Source organism: Carassius carassius, chromosome 5, assembly GCF_963082965.1.
Source record: "Carassius carassius chromosome 5, fCarCar2.1, whole genome shotgun sequence".
NCBI lineage: Eukaryota > Metazoa > Chordata > Actinopteri > Cypriniformes > Cyprinidae > Carassius > Carassius carassius.
In genome coordinates this window covers 18963735-18977818 of record NC_081759.1, presented here as the reverse complement: position 1 = coordinate 18977818, position 14084 = coordinate 18963735, and the positions used below count along the sequence as shown (strand labels likewise).

General features: G+C 41.2%; 1 protein-coding gene across 1 annotated transcript in view; it reads left to right on the top strand.

The window, feature by feature from the left end:
- Window positions 1-14084, top strand: part of LOC132140914 (ubiquitin carboxyl-terminal hydrolase 2-like) — a 45317-nt gene that overhangs the window by 19018 nt on the left and 12215 nt on the right. The gene's annotated exons all lie outside the window — the stretch shown is intronic.

Sequence of the window (14084 nt, the reverse complement as noted above, 5' to 3'; positions counted from 1 at the left end):
CCATAAGTACGGTAAGTGCTTATTAGAGTAAACCTTATCTTGTTTTTTTTTTCTCTGTTAAAATATATAAAAAATTAATATATTATGATATTATATAGTATATAAAAATAATTATAAAAACGTGTACATATTTAACATGGTTAAAAGCATTTCAAAACCATAATGAAATTAAGAACTTGTCACATTTTTTACCCCCCCCCCCTTTCTTACTAAGGCATGTGTGTTTGGTGTAAGTGTAGTTATATTTAAGGCTGTTAAGCGATGATTTCGCTGCTTTGCCTGTTGTGTGTGATGGAGTGCACTGTTTGAATAATTTAGAGGTCACTGTGCTGTTTTTGTGTGTTGTGGTGTGTCTGTGTCTGTTGTGGGTGTGTATTGGAAGTGTTTAGAGGTCAGTGTGATGTTTTGGTCTATTTTTGACTGGCGGGTTCAGAATGAGTCACTGCAGTGGTTCTGGTGACATCACTCGGTCTGCATCGAGGACTGCTGCTTATTATAGACTCAAACACGTGCAGCCTTTCTATTTTTTTTTCTTCTTCTGTCATCCACCTGTGTGCATTGAAGATTTTTTTTTTACAGTGGCAGAACTGAGAGGATATGCTTCTCTCTCTTGGTATTTTTCCACCAACACTAGCACTCTTCTGTGCTGACTTGACAGTTTATCTACTAACTTGCTTAAAGTCTCTTCAGGACCTCTGACAGTTAATAATTAAATTAGAGACTATTTACCGAGAATACACTGCTGTTAAACAAGGGCTCGCTCCCAATTATTCTCACTCTTTTTGGGCTTAAATCCTCCAGCATGCCAGGCTCCACTGTTTGGTTCCTTTAGAACAGTGACCCCTGTGCCAGTCTGGCTGTGGAGGCCTGTTGTGCAACAGCCCTGCATGCTGATTAGCTCAGTTGTGTAAACACCAGTCATTCATGGCTTGTGTACTGCTTTTGTAGGATAAACACCTGTGCAAGCAATTTAATTTCACTCCAGATAGGTGTTTTGTGCTCTTTTGCTGCCATATTAATGATTTAATAACGACTTACAGGAAGCATTACTTGTTTAGATTCTGTGGACCACTAAAGAATGTGTTATATGTCTCAGAAAGAGAAATAAAAAGGGCTAACCCCAAACGAAGTTGATTCAAAAACATTTCATTTATTATTGTGAACTATTTAATTTAATTTATGGATACATAATATTATATTGTAATTCATAATAAGATTAGTTCTGTTTCCATGTCATCAAAAATAAGTCCACTCCAATAATCTACATTTGCAGTCATGTTGTAATTTTTTCTGCATTAATCTAGGAAAGTGACTTCATTTACTTTTATTGTGTAAGAAAGAAAATAATAAAAAATAATAATAATTGAAAAATATAATGTGAAAATTACTGTTGTAAAATTTATTTTAAGGTGAAACACACACGCACACAGTGGCATATAGCAATTTATATTGTTTGTGTGTATAACTGTGTAACTGCACGTCATCGCCATATGAAGTGAGCCCAAGATCATCGATCTTGAGGTGGCGTAGACCATGGATGATTGGAAGAAAGTTGTCTGGTCTGACAGATGAAGATTCCAAATGCATGATGTCGACGACTGAGCTCGAATACGCCAATTACCAGCAGAGTCTATGGCACCTGGATGCAATGTGGGGTGGACACAGGCCGGTTACGCTGTGAGCGATGTTTTCTTGGGACACTTTAGGCCCCATTATCCAAATAGAACAATTCTTGATAGGTATCTGAACATTGTTGTGGACCAATTGCACCCATTCATGGAGGCTGTGTTCCCTGCCAGTGTTGGCCATTACCAACAGGATATTGCACCATGCCACACTGCCAGAATTGACAAGGAGTGGTTCAAGGAACATGTTGGTGAATTTCTTTTAATGCCTTGGCCTTGAGTTTCACCTAGGGATGGGCGTTTACCGCAAATATCACATTCGAATATTTGAGCTCACAAAAAACGAATATTCGAATATTCGTTTATTTAAATTAAGTTAAATGAGACAGACGTTATTTTTCAGCAACATTTATTGTTTCCTTCATTTTGAACAAGCTTACACACAATAAGCTTGAACATTACACATCGTGTTTTGTAGCTGAAAACCTTTAAAAATGCGTGCAAACTAGTGTTGTCACGGTACCAAAATTTCAGTATTCGGTACTGATACCAGTGGAAATCCACGGTTCTCGGTACCAATTTCGGTACCAAACCAAAACACAAAAATATGCTAATTAAAAAAATAACTTTTTAGCACTAAAAATAAAACCAATGCCATTCTTTATACTTATTTACAATTGTGTTTAAAGTTTTTCTACAAGTTATATAATTATGAAAAATAGTAAACAAGTTTCACCCAAATTTAATTTGTCTTTTAATTTATGAAATTTAAACATTTTATTTTTGGTAAATAAAGTGGATTTGCTATTAAAATTAAAACATGGAAGAAATATTGTGATTTATTTCTTTAAAAAATAAAGTTTTATAAATTTTTTCAACAGTAGCAGTATCACATACATTTTACTAAATAATAGTAATATTTCTAGCACAATGCCTTTATGTAAAAATGAACTTTTAGGCCTAATGAATGCATATTTGTGATTTTTACTGAACTTAAGACTGGTGGTGATGCTTTAAGATATTTTTGGTCATTGAGGGTTTCTTTAAAAAAAAAAGTAATAGATCATATTAATTATTATTAAAAGATAATACTACTACTAATTCTACTATCATAGTAATGTAAATACAATGCACTATGAATTGATGAGCTGCTGGGTTCATGAATATTAATCACGTTGTCTGCGTTCAGTCAAACTGATTTGCTGAAATCAAAACAGGGACGGTACTAGATCAGCGCCAGCCAATGAAATTGCCATTTGCGCATTAGCTCCGCCCACTACCGGAGAAACATCTCGGTTACGTATGTAACCTTGGTTCCCTGAATAGGGAATGAGATGCTGCGGTGACGTCACCACGTATGGGAACACCTTCGGTGTGACGAATGTCTGAAGCCCTATACCATCCCGCCAATCTTATTGGCCAAATAGCGCGTGGCACCGCCCAGCATGCGTAAGCATACATATACCTGGTGCCGCGCACCATTTACCTCAGATTTCATGACGAAGAAGAAGAAGAAAGCTATCAAGGTATGGCACGGCCAGAACCGCAGCATCTCGTTCCCTATTCAGGGAACCAAGGTTACATACGTAACCGAGATGTTCCCTTTCATAGGTCACTTCGATGCTGCGGTGACGTCACCACGTATGGGAACGCTATACCATCACGCCTGACGTACCTGATAGCTTGGATCCAAGGAAGCATCTGCTCAAGCGGAGAGAACCCGGGAGCCAGGAGCCATCCTCACATCCAGACTGTAAGACCTGATAAAAGTGCTCGGTGAGGACCAGCCTGCCGCAGCACAGATATCATCCATAGAAGATCCACTGAGAAAGGCTTGAGAAGAAGCCACTGCTCTCGTGGAATGACCTTTTACTCCTAAGGGCGAAGCGAGCCCGCGCGCCTCATAGGCCAAGGAAATAGCCTCCACCAGCCAATGGGACATGCGCTGTTTCGTAACTGCATGGCCTTATTCTTATGTCCAAAACAGACAACCAGCTGGTCAGACTCACACCATGGGGCAGTACGATCCACATAAGTCTTTAACGCTCTCACAGGGCAAAGACTTAGATCCCCAGACTCCGCCGCAGCAGGAGAAAAAGCCTCCAGGACCACCTGCTGAAAGCGAAAGGGATACATGCGACCTAGGGACATAATTAGGCCTTGGTCGCAACAACACTTCCACAGAGTCTGTGCTATAAAAGTCAGGATTTATCCGGAACAAATTCCAAGGGCTCAAACAGATGCCCTGATAAACCATGCAACACAATGGAAAAACCATGAAGGAACCCGCACGGGGCGGAAAGGCCTCAGCCGTCGCGCACCCTGTATGAACGGGAAACAGTGGATGACGGCCCACTGAGGCACCATTTATATATTCGTGGTAAGCTGAATGGCTGCCACGTACACCTTAGGGTAGCTGGTGTCACTCCATCCGAAAAACGTTCCTGAAGGAACTCCAGTACTGACGCCACTGGGCAGTAAACTGGATCCATATTATGAGTTTCACACCAGGCCGTAAACAGTCTCCACTTGAAAGCATATGAGCGTCTCATAGAAGCTGCTCTAGAATTCAGTATAGTCTCGGTAGTTTCAGCAGAAAGACTGGGACATATGAACTCACTCCGCTCAGAGGCCACGCCCACAGATTCCATAGATCTGGCCTCGGGTGCCAAATCAGTCCCTGTGCTTGTGATAATAAATCCTGTCTCAGGGGAATCTCCCATGGAGAGCCCGCTAACAGATTGATCAGATCCACAAACCACGGCTGTGTGTGTGCCACCACGGAGCCACCAGCAGCAGCTGTTCCACCCTGTCCACCCGTATTCTGCATAATACCGCCGAAATCAGACAGATTGGGGGAAAACGCATACAAACTGGTCCTGGGCCAGTTGTGGGCTAATGCATCCAAGCCCAGGGGTGCTGGAGGGCATAGGGAGAACAAAAGCGGGTAATGCGTAGTCGTGTTTGACGCAAACAATTCCACTTCGCTTCCCCAAAAATCTGCCATAGGAGACTCACCGTTTGGGGGTGCAATCCCCACTCCGCTTGCTCCAGAGTCTGCCTGGATAGCAATTCGCTCCAAAGTCCAACGTCCGGGGACATGAACAGCTCGGATCGATAGAATTCAGTTCTGAAATCAAAGAACATGTTTCGCCAGCCTGCACAGGGGGCGAGAGCATAATCCTCTCTGATGATTCAGGTATGACACAACCGCTGTGTTGTCTGATCTGAGCAGCACATGACGGCCGATCAGCAGATTCGAGAAATACTGGAGAGCCAGAAAAACAGCCAGTAATTCCAACCTGTTTATGTGCCAACTCCCTTGACAAACAGCTCCCCAGTCGGTCAAAGACGCATCCGTCGTGACAGTCTCTCGGGAAGCGCAAATCCCCAGCCGGACTCCGGTCAGGAGAATTCGGTTGACATACATAGTTTTAGCGACATCACACATCGCCGTGTCACCGGAATCGTCCGATGCGGAGACAACGGGGTGAAACATTCCATGCGTAAGCACAGGCTGTTAAATGATTCAGCACAAGATCCCCATGAGAGTGTGCTTGAGTCTGCGATTGCGCTAAACACCAGCCAATCGCCTAAAATAGTTCAAACACGAACGCTCTGGGGCCGCAACGGGGCCAGAGATCCATCCATGCACTTTGAGAAGTACTGATACGCTTTGCTCTCTAAAGCGAATCTGAGGAACTTCCTGAGTCTCCTGATGATCATTAAAATCTTGAATTTCCTCAGCCTGAGTGCAAGATTCAGATGGTGTAAATCCAGAATGGGTCGTAATCCGCCGTGTTTTTTTTTTTTTTTTACCACAAAATGACGGCTGTAAAAAACCCCGCCTCCATCTGAGAGGGGTGTACTTCCTCTATAACCCCTTTGCTCAGCAGAGTTGACATCTCCTGTCGCAGCACCGCTATTTCCATCGGCTTCGCCACTGTGGAAAGAATTCTGCGGAAAGGAGGCGGGCCGTATTGAAACTGAATGGTGTATCCTTGACAAATCGTGCGTAAAACCCATAGAGAAATGTCGGTCAAGCGTTCACACACGGCCCGAGACCATACTAGCGGTCTCAAAATTTCCGCTTCCTGCAACGCTGTCATACATGTTAAAATGTCTGGGCACGAAAAGCTCGTGGCGTTCGTGCACAGGGGAAGTGTATGTATAAGAGCCGTTGCGTCTCATTGTGTATAATCCTGAAACGTGTCCATGGCAGGAATTAGGCCAACAGATTGAACATCGGGCTTTGCCGCTAGCAAAAAACGGCGGCTGTGCGAGCCGTCATAAATGGGTCGTCTGTGCAGGACCCTTGAATCGCCCCTCGAATTCTGAAAGCTGGATTGCGCAGAGTGTCTGAGGGAACGTTTGGCATTACAGCTCAATCCAATGCTGCTTGAAGCACCGTTTGCTGCGAGGCAGACAATGTAGAGTGTGGGGACTGCAGTGAAAGGGTTAGATGTGCATAGCAATCCAACAGCACTCTCTGGTGGAGGGCACAGTCCCTGGCAAACATTAAGGAAAACGCATGCGTCAAACTCGCTGCGTTTTGTTGTGTATAATCCTGAAGCATATTCACGGCAGGATTTAATCCAACAAGATAAACATTGAGCCACGCTGCTAGCGAGAACGCGGCAGCTGTGTGAGCCGTTATACACTGGCCATTTTTGCCAGCCTCCGCGCCGTCCCTCAAACTCTGAAGGTTGAATCGTGCAGAGTGTCTGAGGGGGCGCGCGAATGAGAGCTCAGTTCAATGATGCTCGAGTTGCCTTTGCTGCGAGACAGTCAATGTTAGAGAACATGAAGGAAAACGCATGCATCAAACTCGCTGCGTTTCGTTGTGTATAATCCTGAAGCGTATCCACGGCAGGATATAATCCAACAAGATAAACATCGAGCCACGCCGCTAGCGAGAACGCGTCGGCTGTGTGAACCATATACGCTTGCCATCTTTGCCAGCCTCCGCGCCGTCCCTCAAACTCTGAAGGCTGTATAGTGCGGAGTGTCTGAGGGGGTGCTCAAATGATAGCTCAGTTAAATGACGCTCGAGGTGCCCTTGCTGCGAGACAGTCAAATGTTAGAGTGTGGAAACTGCAATGAGAGGCTTTGATGTGCATTAGCAGTCCAACAGCGCTCTCTGGAGGCGGGCACAGTCCTAGGCAAACATGAAGGAAAAAACGAATGCGTCACATTCGCTGCGTTTCGTTGTGTATAATCCTGAAGCGTATCCACGGCAGGATTTAATCCAACAAGATAAACATCGGGCCACGCCGCTAGCGAGAATGCGGCGGCTGTGTGAACCGTCATACGCTGGCCATCTTTGCCAGCCTCCGCTCCGTCCCTCAAACTCTGAAGACTGGATTGTGCAGAGTGTCTGAGGGGGCGCGCGAATGATAGCTCAGTTCAATGACGCTCGAGGTGCCCTTGCTGCGAGACAGTCAAAGTTAGAGTATGGGGACTGCAGTGAGAGGGTAGATGTGCATTAGCAGTCTAACAGCACTCTCAGTGAAGGGCATAGTCCCTGGCATATTAACATGAAGAAAAGCGTGTGCGTCAAACTTGCTGCGTTTCGTTGTATATAATCCTGAAGCGTATCCACGGCAGGATTCAATCCAACAAGATAACATCGGGCCAAGCCGCTAGTGAAAACGCGGCGGCTGTGTGAGCCGTAATCCACCATTTGAAGAGCAAAACTGTTGATTAACGCGCTCGAGTGGGGGAGAGCGAGCACATGGAACTCCAGTGCATCACTGTATTCATAGTCCCTAACCAACACCTCGTGCGGGGCCTCGGCGACCGCAGAAGCGAAACGGTGGGGGTTAGACGCGAGGCGACTTAAGAAATACACTCCAGAGCGCGGATACTTCCTATTGGCGTTAGTGCACAGGGGAAGTGTATGCATATTTTACTGTAGCCATAGGCTATCAAGGAGAGAACCTGTAGAGAGGCTGCAACGAACCTCTCATAAGTGCCTCCTCGTGATAACCCATCATACGGCTCCTACCTTTCGTTGACTCATCACGTCCGCGGAGAGGAGTATACTGCTCGTAGATGATCGCTGAGAACGCGAGATAATAGGGCACAGAAGATTCGCTTCGTACTGAAGGAATGAAATCTGAGGTAAATGGGGCGTGGCACCAGGTATATGTATGCTTACGCATGCTGGGCGGTGCCACGCGCTATTTGGCCAATAAGATTGGCGGGATGGTATAGGGCTTCAGACATTCGTCACACCGAAGGTGTTCCCATACGTGGTGACGTCACCGCAGCATCGAAGTGACCTATGAAAGGGAACCGGTATGTCTTCTGCTTGTTCGAAAATGAATATGAATAATTCTAAATGAACTCCATTATTTTGACAGAAGAAGACAACAAAGAATAGTTTACATATAGCGTGTCGATTCAGCGTGGTAAGACTCTCGCTCTCTCTCTCTTTGCATGTGTGAGAAACAGCGCTATCAGTAAAGCGACGGTGAGTCGTGCTCCTTCACAAAGAGTTTAAAGAGCATCAAATACAGGTGGTGCGTCCATTGAGATGAACTGAAAAGTTCAGATCGCTTGATGGAGAGAGAACTCTGAAGCTCAGATGCTGAAATTAATGCAAGCATCATGCGCTTCAGTCTATGTAGTAAACAAACCCGCACGTCTCTGCCATTCATTAATTCACACATAGACGCACAGAACACGGATTCATATTTCAAACAACTTTTGCGGCTTAACATTTACAGATACTGGTCCATATGGAGATTTGATTGGATTAATTTATGCTAACTTTGACAAATTCCATGACTGTCCATATAAAAATATAAGTTTCATTTTCATGACTGGATTTTGAGATTCCGTCCTCGTTTTCTGCTTCGCGGAAATCATAGCACTGAACCGGGTTTGAACGGGGCCTCGGTACTACCGGTACTTAAAGAAATCTGGTACCGTCACATTTAAATTTTTTTAGTACCGACTTGGTACCGAAGTACCGGGTCTTTTGACAACACTAGTGCAAACAAACAAAAGTACAGATTAAAAGCAAAAAAAAAAAAAGTGAACAAAGAAAAAACGTAGGCTAAAGCAGCCTGCAGCAATTGAGCTATTGTACAGAACGTAGCCTACATATAACTTTGAAACTTTTAAACTGTCAGCAAATCTTTTTTCCTTTTTTTTCTATAGTTTTACATGTTTTTGTTAAGAAATACGGGCATGTAAACATGATCGGGGGAAAGTCGGCTCCTTAGTCTGTTAACAATAAGGCCAGCCGCGGAGAAAAGGCGCTCTGACGGCACAGACGGTGTCAGGACTCACAAATAACGGTGTGCTAAGCGAAAAAGTTTTGTGAAGCGCTTCGTGTTTTCGTTTCACCACTGAATGGGATCTTCATCTGGTGGAATACATGGCTCCAGCAAGAACTGTTCCCACTCGTCTCGGCTGGACTCTCTGTAGTCATCGCTGAAGAACTGGCTCAGCCTTTTCCGACGAGTGGGCATTGCATCCTCTTCATCGTTGGTGGCGGCGACTGCATCCGCACCACTCGCATCAAGGAAAATGCTCTGATAATGTTCAAAAAAAATTTTTTTTCTTACTTCTCTCGTGTTTTCATCAAGAAACCAGAGATGTTTGTGCCGAGGGGCTAGGGCAGACGCGAGAAGAGGAGTTTTCACTGCATTCTCCAAGTTAGCGGTGTTTATTCGTTGCTTGAGAGATGCCGCAACAATGTTCTTGAATTCGGCCACTTATATACACACATACAACAATACTGTTTGTGATCTTAATGATTCTAAAAAATATATTTTTATCAAATTATATTTTTAAAGGGGTCATGTGATGCGATTTCAAACCCAATCAGATATTCTATTTAAAAGTTAAGACCTGTCCACGTCCTCCTAAAATGCCTCGTTTAAACAAGCCCCCACATGTCTATGTCATGATGTGGGGAGATTTGCATAATGCCACCCAAATGTTTATGCAAACAAAGAAGGTGTAACTTTTATTCTTGCTGTTTGATTGTTGCCGCCGCCATGTCGTGGAGACGCTGTGTTTTGTTGCGAAAGCAAGAAATACTTTGTTTGGCCTTCCAAATAGGACACAACTAGAAATCAGTGTTTAAGTTGTATTTACAACAGTGTTCCAGATAAATTCAACCCAAATATTTGTGTGTGTGCAATCCATTTTACGGAGGGCTGTTTCCGGAACCTGGGAAAAAAGACTTCAATGCCGGCTGTTGAGACTCACAACCTGTAAGTACGTTTTCATATGTAAAAATGATTCACTATTGATTCCAACGTGAGCAGTGTAGAGCAGCATTTGTTTTTTGTCATTTCTCCAATCACAAATGCAAACATGGTTTTATATTTACGCGGCACAATGCAACACAATGCATAAAAAGACAGTATAGGTCATTATAATCAGTAACTATGTCCCCACTGGATGCAACAAATGCCTTGTTTGGAATTAATTTTATTGGTTTTGTCTCGTCGTGCCAGTGTTCTGACTGGGGTATCACAGAATGACATGGGGCATAACATTTCCATCACACGCTTGAGGTATTCGGGCCAATCACAAAGCACTGGATAGATGGCCAATCAGAGCACACCTTGTTTTCAGCATGAGCTTTGTAAAAATCAACATGTTTAAGAAGGCAGGGCATATAGGAGAAACAATAATGTACAGTATGTGGAAAATAATGTGTTTTTTTTTACCTTAAACCGCATAAACGCATTGCATTACACCAAATACACAAAATAAGGTTCTTTTTTAGCAACGTCATATGACCTCTTTTTTTGCTTTTGATTTTGTGGTGCAATTGGACGTGGAGATGTTTTCATGAGATTGACCCACAGAATAAATCTGAATCTGTAATAGTCAGAGGGAGTTACTGTATGTGTAGATGACCTCTGTTGTATTTGTGTGTGCTCTCTGAAGGCACACTCTACTTTTGTGATCATGGTGTCACTCTGGTTTGTTTATACAGAGGCTTGTTATTCAGATCTCTTCCAAAAAGACAGCGCCTCTAATTCGTTTTGAGTGTGTCTGTCTCACATAAGCACATCTGTTAGTTGTGGCAGTGAGAAGGCGATGCTTTGGCATGTCCATCACTGATGATGTGGATTGTGGCGGGCATGAATATAAGGTTCAGCACACAGCTTCAAACAGCTCTTATATAAGCTTGATTCAGCGTGTGTTTCATAAGATGAATGCCATTATTTGCACAGAATTGGCCAGCTCTGCCATGCTTAGATAGTGCTTACATAATAGGCTGGTGAAAAGACACAGAAGAGCTTTAGGGACACCACTAGGGCTTTTGCCGTCGTTCCCACACAGATTTCCCTGTTGCTGCTTCTGGGTCACTGGTCTGCTGGGCCTTTTAGTGTGGAGTAATGTAGGGTGAGGTAATAGGGTCACTGGAGGATAGATTTAGTGTAATGTTAGTAACAGTATTGAGTCATGATGCTACACAAACCACATCACATTAAACTTTGAAAATATTTTTTTCCCCTATTTGTATACAAGAAAATATTGAAATTCTTAATCTGATAATATAATATAATATGATATGATATGATATGATATGATATGATATGATATGATATGATATGATATGATATGATATGATATAATTCCACAGAAGCAAATAATGCTTAGGCAAACAAAAAATGAAATAAGAATAAATGACTTGAAAGGAAGAAAGCATTTGAGATCTTTTTGTGTAAGGAAATGTACATTTAATTCAGATATTCTTGTTGGCTATAGTGAAGTGAAGTGAAGTGACATTTTAATAATATAGGGGCAGTGAATGACTCCTTCTTCAACATCTGACTGTAAGCTTTGTGATCATTTGTAATCGTATTATCTAAAATAATGGAATCTATAGTATATGATCAAATTAACAACTATTTTTATACAAATGATTTATTAACAGATTTTCAGCATGCATACAGAAAAAGTCACTCCACTGCCACTGCACTGACTCACATGTCTGATGATTGGCTTAGAGAGACTGAAAAGAGAAATATTATTGGTGCTGTATTTTTAGATTTTTCTGCTGCTTTTGACATCATAGATCACGAACTGTTATTAACAAAATTATCTTGTTATGGTTTTGAGCAGTCAGCAATCACATGGATGTACAGTTATTTGTCAAACAGAACACAGACAGTGTTTTTTAATGGCAGTCTCTCAGGTATCAGAAATATCACATGTGGCGTACCCCAAGGCAGTTGTCTGGGTCCATTATTATTTAAGATTTTTACTAATGATTTACCGTACACTTTACATAAGGCTAACATTGTCATGTACGCTGATGATTCAACTATATATACATCAGCAAGTACACAAATGGAACTAGAAACTGTTTTAAATATAGAATTACAATATGTAGTAGATTGGATCAAATTAAATAAACTGGTATTAAACACAGTAAAAGCTAACTGCTTGATTTTAGGTTCAAATTATAACATTAATCAAAATCCTGTAATTAATATTAAAATTAATAATGCAATTATTAAACAGGTGCATGAGACCAAACTGCTGGGTGAAACAGTTGACTCTAGATTATCATGGAAAGAACATATTAATAATATTATTAACTATTAACTATAAACTTATACAGAATAGAGCTGCTCGTGTAGCACTTAGGTGCAGCTATAGGAGAAATATTATATTAATGCACAAAGATCTTAACTGGTTGTTGGTCGAAGATAGACTGTTGTATTCACTGTTAATTTTCATAAGAAACATTTCCATTTCAAAATTGCCTTCTCTTTTGTTTAAGTATCTTTCTTTTAGTGTAGACAATCATCAGTATAGTACCAGACATGCAACTAAAGGCAACTTCACCTTACCCATAGCAAGAACAAATGCCGTAAAAAACACTGTTATGTTCAGGGGTATGAAGGAATGGAATAAACTACCAAAGCATATCATACTTACTAACAATGTCAATAAATTTAAATTATATGTAAAACAGCATCTATCAAAATAAGACATCTGACTGTTTAGATTTATTTATTTTTGTGTGTGAACATGTGTAGGTATATATATATATATATGCGTATGTGTATGAATGTGTTTTTATATGTGTGTATATTTCATGCCCGTATGAGGGTACATATGTACTTTGATATGTGTATATATATATGTGTATATATATGGGTATATGTATGTGTATATGTGTATGTGTATTTACCTTTTCCATTTATTTGTTGTATTTTTAATGATTTATTTTTCTTTTTGTTTATGTATAGATTTTTCAGGACCCCAGGAAGAATAGCTGCAGCACGGCTGTAGCTAATGGGGATCCTTTCAATAAAAACAAAAAAACAACAAAAACAATTTGGCTATCTAAAAGTATAACAGGGAAGCTTTATTAATGGGCAAAGGAATGTCCTACAGTGCAAAGCCTGTAATTAGTCTTATTTCAGCCTATGAGCTGGTAATACACTGAGGCAAGTATCTGCAAAACTGGTAGAAAAAAATATTTGAGAAATTATACAAAAACAGAACATTTCAGAAAAAAAGAGCCACTGTGTAATTATATGAATCAGGATTTTTCTTAGCTGTGTTAGGGGCATCGATAGATCCTTTATACTGCTGTACCTTAATAAAATATTACAGAGAAACCTGTGTCATTGAAGATTACTGTATTAGCAACTTGAGAATAATTTTCTTGGCTAAAGTGATGCTAGATTTGGCGAATAAATCACTCTTGATCTGATCATTCAAACAGGATTGCAAAAACTATGATTTTCTTTCACGTTTATTTCACAACATAATTGTAACAGTATATTTTATGAAACAGAAAACAAAAAGAGCGCTGGAGGTGGATATTTACCTACAGTACAGTGCAAATGTCTTCTATTGTTTTCAATGATGAAGCAGCTCTTTTTTTGCCATATGCATCTTGTGAAAATTAATTTTAAGAAAATGTAAATGTGGGCACACATTTGAGTACTGATAAAAGGCCTCTGGTTGTCTCCTCATACGCAGCTAATTATATAAATTGTTATTTCAGTAAAAGACATCAAGATTTAGACATATTGGTGCTCTGTCCAGGTTTTATGACATGCTTTTTTGCAATTTGTATAGCATTGGTGTCAGTAATTATAGTTTTTGCGGCTCTTTCGTACATGTTGACTTTGTGAAGTTCTCTGTGGTCGTTTTGTAGAAACAAGGACTTCAATGTGAATATTGCTGCAGTTCTTCTGTGTTGTTTGGACACAGTGCTTCATATGTTTGACAGCCTCTATTATTCGCTTTCAGTTTTCACCCTTTATTATTCGTCTTTCATGAAGTCTTGCCATGCTTGGTATACGCAGTCATAATTGTAAAGACTTAAAACACCAATCAATTAGGCTGCTAAGGTTAAAGATGCCTCTAATAAACAGGCTTTTTGGAGGCCTGAGGAGTCATCAATTTTCTAAATGCAGCCGCCAGCCATACACAATTGTATTACTGATGTGAGTAGAA